Below are 12,163 nucleotides of genomic sequence, written 5' to 3'. Positions count from 1 at the left end.
TATGACTGAACACCTCTAAGTCAGAATCCGAGATAGAAGCGACGCATGTGCTCACCGCTTGTTTGCCGACCAGCAGTAGGGGCCTTGTGCCCCCAAAGGCACGTGTCTTGGCATAACGAGTGTGGTGGATGTACCACGTTGGCCGCCATGAAGTTTAATTCCCACCGAGCGGTGGGTAGAATCCTTTGCAGATGACTTAAATACGCGATAGGGATTGTAAGAGGTAGAGTGGCCTTGCTGCCACGATCCTCTGAGATTTAGCCCTTCGTCGCTTAGATTTGTCCCTCCCCCAAACTACATCATGTAGAGTAGAGGCTCATTTTTCTTATTTAGATTTCCACGGGCTATGAACCACGACAAAACTTAGAAAAATCCGCACCGTGCCTCCTCCAACACTTAAGTTTATTCTGTTCCAACTTAGGAAAAAACTCGAATCTTATGTAGGGCTGAGGTGACTTCTTCCCACGTGGGCTTTGAGCTGATGAGCACCGGATGGGTAAGTCCTCGGGGGGCGCGAGGCCGAGAAAGAGCCAGGAAGGAAAGGCGATTCCTGTTCCGACTGCAAGGGAAAAATCATCCAAAAATCTTACTTCTTATATGCTATCATTTCCATGTGGCATCGCCTAAAACAAATGTGTTTTGGCACCTCATATCGGCTCCCAAGATAAATCAGCAAAAAAGATTAAGAAAATCAAAATAATACTAAAAAATCCGAAAAAAATCTGAAAATATTATATGGAACACTAGAAATTAAGAGCTTCAGTTTGGTGCTGGAAACGTGCAAAACGGATGAGCGGAACTCTGAAAAAGGGCATTGTGATTGCTCGAACACCTAGGTTAAAACTACTGGAACTTGGGAAATTGCTTAAGTGTCATATATAGGGGTGCCCCCCGCGCCCGTCTAGTCCGTGGTTCCCTGATGGCCCCCCCAAAGGGGGCCCTCGGGGCTCCAAGTCGAGTGGTGGGGCCCCCTTCGGGGTGATTTCCGTCGAGTGACAACCGGTTCAAATGGATCGTCAAAAGCCCCAAATGCCCTAAAGGTCCCAGTGACCGAAATGCCCCAAAGGACCCAAATGCCCCAAAGGCCCCAGTTCCCCAAATGCCCCAAAGGCCCCATTGCCCAAAATTCCCCAAAGGCCTTAGTGCCCCAAAGGCCCCAAATGCCCCAATTCCCGAAAGGCCCCAAAGGCCCCGAATGCCCCTAATGCCCCAAAGGCCCCAATGCCCCCGAGAAAAAAGGCACCTACGTAAGAACACATACATACTACGCCCCACTCAATGTGCCCCATTGAAGAGAAATCACTTCGTCTCCTGGAACGAGACCCCAGGCGCCCTAATGGGGCCTTGTCGCCTGGAACGAGACCCCAGGCGCCCAAACGACGATGATGGAGCAAATTCTCTTTAAAACACACGTGCGTACGTCGTACCTAAGTTACGGTGCGTAGTTCGTATGTGACGTATGTGCCTTAGGTGCCTTGGGGTCTTGGGGCCTTGGGCCTTGGATTAGGTGCCTAGGGCGACCGGCGATCGATTCCAAAAGCGAGAGACCGGTGACCGATTTTGAACAAAGAGATGTGGGAAGGGTAAAATGGGCGTCAGCCCATCCGAGCAAATGTAGAGCGACCGGTGACCATTTAAAAAGGGAGTGGGGACCGGGACCAATTCCAAATCGTAGCGCCGGAGACCGATTCCAAATAAAGAGAAGGCGGAACTGGGAAAAATGAAATGGGGTCTTGGGGGTAATTGGTATTTCGTAGATAGGATAGGTGACTTGGGTCCAAGGTAATGGGGCCTTGGGGGTATTAGGAAATGCTTAGGTAGGATAGGTGTTTGGGAATGGGGCCTCGGGGGCATCGGGTGCCTTGGGGCATCAGGTTGCCTCGGCATTTGCACGATTGCCCTTGTGGCAACTGATAACCGATTACTTCAGTGAGAAAACACGCGTTCAATGTTCTACTTAAGATTTGGCAAAATATTTCGTTGAATAGTCATTTGTCACTAGAGGTTTTTATGTCAGCGTTAGTTCGAGGCATGCTTTTGTTTTACACGGCGTGCTGGAGTAACTACATATCCATTCAAAATACAACTACTCAAAGTAGAATGAAATAATGGTATAGTTATGACCAACTTGTAGCCAAAAAGAGCATTATGTAGAACGCTAGGTATCAAGGTCCTCTAAAAATTTAAAATATTAGTCATTATTTAATAATAAAAAAATGAATAAAGCTTAGATATCAAAAAAGAAATATTTTTTAAATGTAGTTTAAACTATATATATTAAGAAATAAGTTACATTTTTTGAAATATAATCAAAGGAAAATAATTTGTTTTAATTTTTTAATTAATTTTTCCCATAAATTACGAATAAAAAATTAAAAATATATGTTAATATTCAAAAAATCTGAAACATATCATAAAAAATCCTAATCTTCATTAGCTATCATTTCCAATTGAAATCATAATAAAATAATGAGTTTTGGTATGTCAAATCCCCTCCCGAATTAATTGAGAAAAAAAGATTTATAAAATCAAAATAAAATATTAAAAAAATCTGAAAAAATCTCAAAATATTATTTGGAGTACTAGGATATATAAGCTTTCATTTGGTTTTAAGACCATAAAAAACAAATGAGTGGAACTCCGAAAAAGGGCATTGTGATTGCTCGAACACCTAGGTCAAAACTGCTGGAACTTGGGAAATTGCTTAAATGTCATATATAGGGAGGGGGACTCCCCTTCTACTGGGCGCACGCTGCGGCTGCTGGGGGCGTCGGGGCACGCTTGAGGCTTCCTCGGGGCTCCTGATCAGCCACTTTGTTGTGGTGATTCAGGTTGCCTCGAGGGTATCGTGGAAAACTTTCGGATCTTACCCAGCACGGAGAGGGCCAGCTGAAGCCTCTATCGCTGTCAAGCGACATTGGTGCTCGGCGCCGTTCGGAGTCCCTTCTCAGGATTCCACGAAGCGATAGTAAAGGCCCCCTTGGATTTGTCCCTCGAGTTGACCCGAAACCTTTGATTCGTTGTCCCTTTACTATCGATGGCCCGATGTAAAATGTCCCTAGATAGGGAGGTGGCCTTTGTACACGTGTAGTCGGACGGTGAAACCAAGCGTGCTTGCTTTGTTTTCCAGAATAGCTAGATTCTTCTCGAATCTGAACAAACATGGCTGGTTAGGCGGGGCTAGTATTATGATGCAACTATTTCAGCCTTAGTATGCCAAGCTTGTAGCTTCTCGGTGACCTTCGGCTACCAATGGCAAAATGGTGCAGTTCAAAGGGGCGTGAACTTTGCTGAGTGCTATCTTTTTATTTGTTCAAAACATGAGTCCCTAGTTCTTGGAATTTATTTGTTCTAGGCCAGTGTTGGGGAAGCCTAAAGCTTAACGTGTTCCTTGGTCGTGGTTTCCCTATATAGAGCCGGATGGTGAAACCAAGCGTGCTTTGTAATAACCCCAAAATTTTGAACTTTTTGTAACCCTTATGAATAGTATTTTTGCTGATTATGCTGAATAAGAAAACTTTTCATGCCACCCTATGTAGGTGTTCTTTATTGTTATTCTGAGATCTTATTAGTACTCTATATGGTATATAAGTGTATGTAAAGATCGTCAGAATCCAAATTCGAACACTTTGATTTTTCCCAAAAATCCACCAGATACCGAAAGAATTGAGTATTAGGTGACATGATAAAAAGGATTTAAATTCAAGGATTATAATAGAGGATCATAAAAGGAATATAATGTATTGAGAAAGGTTAAGGAAACCCAAGTAATAAGATCCCGGGCATGATCCCTCAAACGATAAATAAAAACGAAAGTTAAGCGAACCGTATAGCAGATCAGCGGTCATTAGCCAAGTAATTAGGAGCTAATCAAAGAGGTTAGTGATGATGATGTCATCAAACCAATAAGAAGAGGACAAGCATAGGAAGATGACATAAGAATGATGACCTAAGCATGACCAAAAAGGAAGTGTGGTTGATTTCAAGCCACACAAAAATCACCATGGTTAAAAGGTAATTAATTAAAACAAAAGGCAAAAACAACCAACAAACAAATCATAACACCAAAAACACAAAGTTGACTTCCCATTTTCAAGCAAAAGCTCTCGGCCCCTTCCATTTTGCAAGAAAAGAAAAACCCAAATCCAAGTTCCAAGCTTCATTAATTTGTGAGGTAATTATCTAAGGTTCCTTGTGCATAGATATAGATATCCTATAAGTTTAAGCTTCAAATTCCTTCACAATCTCTTCCTAGAATTCATAGAAGAAGAGGGTGAAAAGTGTTTTTTAAGAACTTGAAATTTTGTTCTTGAGTTTTTGTTTAGATTAAGCTTTGGTAAGGACTTTCAAGGGTGATTCCAAGCTCCTTAGTTACTTTTACTCACCAAGGAAGGTATAATCTCATACCCTAGCCCTACTTTTGTATATTTAGAGTTTTTGTGTTTGGAATGGTTTATGAGAATCTTGATTATTGTGTATTTAGAGATGTGTTGGTTTTGTGTTGTGTTTGGAGTTGTAAATCTTGTTGATTAGTTAAAGAACTTATGTAAGCTTTTAGTTCATGATTGGGAAGTAGTATAAATTGGAAATATTGAGTTGTTGGGGCTGTTGTAGTATTGTATGGATGGAGTTTGGTTGTATGGTTGAATTGTGGTTGATTTAGAGTAGGATAAAATTGGTAATCGCGTAAACATAGCCGTCGTAATGTCCGATTACCCTAGACTGTTTTTGTTCTTAACATTAGGACCCGTGAACTCACTGTTAGGTTTGACCATTTCCATGATTAGATATTTCATGTTACGAGCTTCGTTTTGATATGTGGTTCATTTGAATCCGATGTACGGTTTAGGAGAAACGACCGTTTTAAGTAACGGCGTTTCGCGAACGAACCATTACCCCTCGCCTTACTTTGAAACATTGGTTAAAGACCTTAAATGACTAATTAGAGTATGAAACATTTATTTAAAGTGTATTAGGCAGTTGGTAAGGTACTCACGAAAGAATCACCTTAAAACTATTAATGGTTAATTTATTAAAAATGGTGGAGCCGAGGGTACTCGAGCAACTTAAGAGAATCATTAAGCGCAAAGCGAGCGTTAGAGTCTAATTGGTTAAAGTATAGATTCTTAAGTGACTTTGGTTTAATTCCAACTTATATGTGGTTTATAGGTTACCAGACTCATCCCAGGACTTTTATCGCTCAGGCAAGTTTTCTACTCGTTATACTGTTGTTGTGATATATATATGTATATGCATTATCTTGTGATAGATGCATGTTGGTTAATTAGCAAATTTTGCGATATATTGAAGCATGCTGATATGGTATATATATGCATGTCTGTTTCGTAATTTGGTTATCTATCTATTGATTTCAATGCTTATAGTTGCATAATACCTATGTTAGAGATAAGCAGTAGTTGCGTATACCCTTAGTATAGGGGACCCAAAGGTGAACATTTTTTAAAACCGATAGTCGATGTTCCCGAGTATATTATATATATATATAGTTTTCAAAACTATTAATTGAATAAGGTTTATTCGATAACTTTATTTTATTTAATGAATATTACTTGAATATTCATTCGAGGACTTATGACTCAGTTTATATTATTTAATGAATATTACTTGAATATTAATTCGAGGACTTGTGACTCAGTTTATATTATTTAATGAATATTACTTGAATAATCATTCGAGGACTTATGATTCAGTTTATATTATTTAATGAATATTATTTGAATATTCATTTGAGGACTTATGACTCCGATTATTTACTAAATAATATTCTTTATTTTATTAAAGAATAATGTTTCGATAATCAAACTTATTTTCGATTATTCAAATAAAGATAGTACTTTCATATAAGTATATCTTTGGTTATTTAATATTCATTTCAAGTATGAGTTTAAAACTTCTACTTCAAGTTATTTATATAGAGATTATCCTTATGGGAATATTATTTAAATAATAATATTCAGATATTTTCTAATATATCAGGACTGATTTATTTCATTAAATCAGCATTACTCCAAACATTCTTAAAAATGTTTTCGAGTCTTCAAAATGATTTTAAAAGTTAGAGCGGATCCCAAAACTCATTTTTATATTTAAGATCTTCCTTTCAAAGGGGATTTAAATACTCGCTCAAAACCTGAGGGATCCAGCTCTGTGGTGTATTTTATATTCGCAACGAGGTTACTGTTTTGATAAATGAATTGATTACTTACCTAACGTTCGGGAAGTAAGTCCATCTATTGAGTCGGCATAAGTAACATGGGCTCAGTGGGCATCCATGAAAGTGTAAGTGGCTCAGTGGGAGTCCATCAAATGCATAAGTGGCTGAGTGGCAATCCAGCATAAGGTCCTATTGCGGCTATGGTGATGACCAGTGGGGAATTCGTCCATCTACTAGTAGAAAAGGTTACTTATTGGTATCTTTGACTGATCAGCAAGATATCGGGTTTATGCCAAAATTCTTTTCCTTTCCAAAATTCATTGGATGTTATAAACTCTATTCATACTTTACATAACAGAGGCTTCCAGGAAATGTATAAGAGATATATATGTGGATATATATATATCGGGACTAAATAAAGTATCTCGTAACTTCATTTCATTCAATAATATATCAAAGATTGAATCTATTCAAGACTTAAGTTGTGGTCTCATCTATGGGATGCCCTTTTGAGACCTATAATACTTTGAACAGTGGTAGTTCAAGTAGCTTTATAAAATGGTATAAGTATAGTGAAGTAATTGGTAACTTCATCTTCCTTTAAGCTTATATCTAGTAAGTAATTACCTTACACTTTATAAAGGTTTCCAGTAAGTTATCCATTTAGATACTTGCATTATTGTTTACACTATATATTATCTTGCGAGCTGTAATGCTCACTCTTGCTTCATTTCTTCATCACACAACAACAGTTAGGAAAGATGGCCAGACTCAAGCAGACCCAGCGCAAGCGCATGGGAAGCGTCTCGCGTCTTCCCGTTGGTGTTGTAGCTGCTATAGCTGCAGAGGTAGATCTATTGGTAGATTAGGCATTCTACTTATGGGAACCAATTATGTATAATTATAACTTGTGGCAGATAATGGCAATTAACTGTAAACTTATCAAGTAATCATTTTGGGTTGTAATAACTTTTAAATTGTGGATTCAAGGACTTGTACTTATTTCAATTTCATCTCTGAGACTATAACGGGTTGTGGTGTGTGTTAGTGTGGGGTCACAGCATGAGGTTATTTATTATTAATTAAGTTAAATGATATTGTGGAAAGAAAGACCGTAACGACCCAGATCTCCGACCCCGGATCTGGGGGTGTTACATGCTTGCTTCGTTTTACAGAATAACTAGATTCGTCTCAGTTCTGAAAAAACATGGCTGGTTAGGCAGGGCTAGTGTTATGATGCAACTATTTGGGCCTCAGTATGCCAAGCTTGAAGCTTCTCGGTGTCCTTCGGCTACCGGTGGCTAAATGGTACGGTTGAAAGGGTCGTGAACTTTGCTGAGTATTATCTCTTTGTTTGTTCGGAGCAGGCAACCTTAGTTCTTGGAAGTGAATGATTTACTTTGTGATACGCGCTTAGCGGTTCATGTTTACTTCATTTATTATGGTCAAGTCCTTTCTAGACTTTGGGTCTTTTTGGGCTTGTACCTAATGGGTCTTGGCATGTTGCACGTGTAGCGCATGAGTGGTGGTTGGTTTGTTCCGGTTGGTTGGTTCCCTGCCTTGGCAGCAATAATTGCTTGTTTAAACCTATTCAATTCTACCCGAGTGCAAAATATTTAGCCTTGGGTTGGCCTTGCCCCCAGTGCAGCATACCCATTTTGACGGAATTCTCAAGTCTCATAGTCACACCTCTATCTTGGTCTAATTGTTTGGTACGAGGTAGACCTCGAAGCTCACCTGGATGTCTAACCTTACTTTGCCATTTAAGCTAGAGGGCACCGGATACCCATGTGTCACTCGAACTCTTGTATATGGAAACATGTTCGGCTTGGGGTATTTTCCTCTTTTATGCCCGAAATTATTGTCCCTTACGGAAGCCTGTCGAGCCCTGCATTGACTAAAGGATGGTATCCATCCCTTGCTCATATGTGGAGCCGGTAGCAAAGAGGAATGCTACCTGGTTGATCCTGCTAGTAGTCATATGCTTGTCTCAAAGATTAAGCCATGCATGTGTAAGTATGAACTAATTCAGACTGTGAAACTATGAATGGCTCATTGAATCAGTTATAGTTTGTTTGATGGTATCTGCTACTCGGATAACCGTAGTATTTCTAGAGCTAATATGTGCAACAAACCCCGACTTCTAGAAGGGATGCATTTATTAGATAAAAGGTCGATGCGGTCTCTTCTCATCGCTTCGATGATTCATGATAACTCGACGGATCGCACGACCCTCATGCCGGCGACGCATTATTCAAATTTCTACCCTATCAACTTTTGATGATAGGATAGTGGCCTACTACAGTGGTGACGGGTGATGGAGAATTAGGGTTCGATTCGGGAGAGGGAGCCTGAGAAACGGCTACCACATCCAAGGAAGGCAGCAGACGCGCAAATTACCCAATCCTGACACGGGGAGGTAGTGACAATAAAAAACAATATCGGGCTCTTTGAGTCTGGTAATTGGAATGAGTACAATCTAAATCCCTTAACGAGGATCCATTGGAGGGAAAGTTTGGTGGCAGCAGCCGCGGTAATTCCAGCTCCAATAGCGTATACTTAACAAACCTTTTCAGTTTTTCAACTTCATGGTAGATATCCATGGGTTTCATGATGTTATTAGCAAAGCTTGGTCCTTGCAATTCTCTGGCCCTTGCTATACTCGTTTTGCTTCTCGATTGAAGGAAGCCAAAATGTTACTTAGGCAGCTTAACATGGGCCATGGCAATGTCTCCTCAAATGTGTTGACTGCAAGAACTAATCTTGAGGAAGTTCAGGTTCGTATGCTTAGCAATGGAGATCCTTCTCTTCTCATTTTGGAAAAAGACCTGTTTCATAGTCTTAATGTTACTCTTGCCGAGGAAGAATCTTTATTTCTTCAAAAATCTAGAGTGAAATGGATGGGTCTCGGGGATGGGAATAATTCTTTTTTCCATCAACAATGCAAAGCTAAATGGAACCATAACAAAGTGTTTGCTCTTGAGGATAATTCGGGAATCATGGTCCATGGTCAGCTCCCGTGTGCTAACATAGCAGTCTCGTACTTCAAAAATTTGTTGGGGCCAGAAATCGTTCACTCCACCATTGATTTGGGGTCTGTTGATTGCAAGGTTCTTATTGAGGCCCAAGCTAGCTTACTTTGTGCTATGGTTACTGATGCTACTATTCTTCATACCTTGAAGAAAATGAAGAAAAACAAGGCTCCCGGGCCTGATGGTTTTAATATCGATTTTTTCATGGCTACTTGGATCATCACAAGATTTGATTTATGTTCTTCTGTTAAGCACTTCTTTGAGACTGGATTTCTTCCATCAGGTACAAATTCCACCTTCATTTCTCTTATTCCTAAGGTTGCCTCCCCAACTGTTATGAGTGATTTTCGGCCTATCTCCATTTGCACTGTTATGTACAAATGCATATCAAAAATCATAGCAGCTAGGCTTAAGCTGATCATGCCTTCTATTATTGATATTTCTTAATATGTATTTATCCCGGGAAGGTCTATCTCAGATAACATTTTACTTGCACAAGAATTGTTCCGTGGCTATGATAGGGACACTGGCTCCTCTAAGTGTGCACTCAAAATAGACCTACACAAGGATTTTGACTCTTTAAATTGGGACTTTATCATGGCTGTTTTGAATAGACTTCACTTCCCGAATATTGTTATTAATTGGATCAAAGCTTGTCTATGCACTACTCGGTTCTCAGTCAACCTCAATGGTGTAATTCATGGGTACTTTCGAGGGTCTAAAGGCATTCGACAAGGGGACCCAATGTCACCCAATATTTTTGCTATGTGCATGCAAATGTTATCTAGCATTCTCAACAAAGTTCCTCAAGGTTTCAAGTATCATTGGCGTTGTAAAGAGTTGGACCTCACACATTTATTTTTTGCCGATGATGTTCTGTTTTTCTCCCATGGTTCTCAAGACTCTGTTATGCACATCATGGACTCTATTGCCAAATTCTCTTCTTGGAGTGGTCTTTCTCCTAGCATCCACAAAAGTAATTGCTTTTTATGCAACTATGACTACGCTTTCACTGTGTGGTTTGATTCTTTAATGATCCCTTGAGGCACCTTACCAGTTCGGTTCCTTGGTGTTCCTTTGATTACTTCGCAGCTCTATCTGAATGACTGCATGCCCCTAGTCACGAAAATCACTATTAGACTCCATTCTTGGACTACTTTGCTTTTATCTTTGGCTGGCAGAGCTTTACTTATCAAGTCTGTGATCTCTGTTATCGAGTCCTTTTGGTGTAACCACTTTCTATTACCTAGAGCCATTCATGCAACTATTCAGTCTCTCCTTACTAGATTCTTGTGGTGTGGTAATATTAATCACAAAGGTGGTGGAAAGATTTCTTGGCAAACAGTGTATCTCCCTCGAGAGGAGGGGGGTCTCGGTTTAAAAAATATGCTCGAGTGGAACAAGGCGCAACTTATTGGTCACTTGCTAAAAGTTATTACTAATTCTAATACCCTTTGGGCTTCTTTGGTCAATAAGACTGTTCTTAAAGGGAAACATTTCTGGACAACGAAGCTCCCTACTGATTGTTCCTGGATATGGAAAAAAATTCTCAAGCTTCGTCCTTTGGCTTTGCAGTTTGTTTCTTTACGTATTGGCAATTGTGAGTCTATCTCTCTTTGGTTTGATCCTTGGTGGAATAATGCTTGTCTATCTTTGACCTTAACTTCTGCTATTATCTCTCAATGTGGCATGCACCATGGTGACAAGATTAGTGCTCTTATTCATAAAAGCAGTTGGTGTCTCCCAAGAGCCAACCCAAGGAGCCATCACCTAGACCATGTTCTTTTGCATTGGCTATCAATGTTTGACCCTCCAGCTTTGGCTACTGGTTCTGATCTTTTATTGTGGGATGGTCGTGACGCCATTAAAACTAAAACCTGGGAAATTTGGAACTCAATCAGGTACAAAGGTGATTTGGTGCCTTGGCACGGTGTGGTTTGGCATAGACTGCGCATTGACCGTTATGCTCACCACCAATGGATTTCTTGTCATGGGAGGCTCCTCACCTTAGCCCGTCTCTATAGATTTAATATTGTGGATTCTCAACATTGCTACTTATGTATCTCTGACCGAGAGACAGACTCCCACATTTTTCTCCATTGCTCATATAGTAAGTGGATTTTGGCCAATCTCATGTCTTCTTTGGGGATTTCTATTATTGGTGACTCTTGGGTTAGCTTTCTCATTACCTTGGATGAGCTCCCAGACAAGCCCAAAAGCACTGCGGCTCTCTGTTTTAGCTCAGATATTTTGCCGTCATGTTTGGAGAGAGCGAAATGCTCGAGCTCACGACTCTGGTGTTCTTGGTCCTAAGAAATTTCTTAACGGAATCAGCAAGGATGTTTAGGCTAAGCTCCACAACTCTAATTGGTTTTCTAAAATTGTAAATAGTAGACCAGGTCTTATTCCTAGTAATAGCTTGTAGTAGGTTTTCCAGTTTCTGTTGCTCTTGCTTGCTTTCTATCTCCAATCTTCCCTAGATTGGTTATAGATAGTCCCTCTCTATGGCCTGTCATAGAGCATAGGGTAGATCCCTTGTTGTTCTTGGTTCCTTATTGATATATATTTAATTTAGCAAAAATCAAAGCTCATAGTTAGTTGGCGCGGCTGATTTTTAGAGAGAGATGCTCCTCTTTTTCCCTAGAAATACTTTTTTTCCCGCCTAGCTTACATACTAATATCCAGATCTATTATCCAGCAGTTCTCACACATTATTGTACTTTATTTCCATATTAGTCTCCCGCCTACTGTGTTTGATTACCCCCCCTTCTTTCATTTCCATTTATAGTACTTTTACTTCATCTCCCAGAAACTGTGTTCTTCTAATTTCTTCTCTGCAGCTCCATTACTCTCTCACTTTCTACACGCTCTGTTATTTCTTGCTCCCCTCCTCATCACCTTCATTTTAACACCCTTATCTCATACCTTCCTTATTCTTCATGGGGTCCCGGAATTC

At 40.0% G+C, this 12,163-nt stretch overlaps 1 non-coding gene across 1 annotated transcript in view; it reads left to right on the top strand.

Moving 5' to 3' along the window:
- The window catches only part of LOC141694498 (28S ribosomal RNA), a 3,378-nt gene extending 3,096 nt beyond the window's left edge, over nt 1-282 (top strand). The window contains exon 1 of the ribosomal RNA XR_012563801.1: nt 1-282. This exon is cut by the window's left edge and continues 3,096 nt beyond it. This is a non-coding gene — a ribosomal RNA (28S ribosomal RNA).
- Nucleotides 283-12,163: the final 11,881 nt, after the last annotated feature.

Source organism: Apium graveolens, chromosome 10 (genome assembly GCF_009905375.1).
Source record: "Apium graveolens cultivar Ventura chromosome 10, ASM990537v1, whole genome shotgun sequence".
Taxonomy (NCBI): domain Eukaryota; kingdom Viridiplantae; phylum Streptophyta; class Magnoliopsida; order Apiales; family Apiaceae; genus Apium; species Apium graveolens.
Note: the sequence above shows the minus strand (reverse complement) of the source record. Positions and strands in the feature narration are given on the sequence as shown.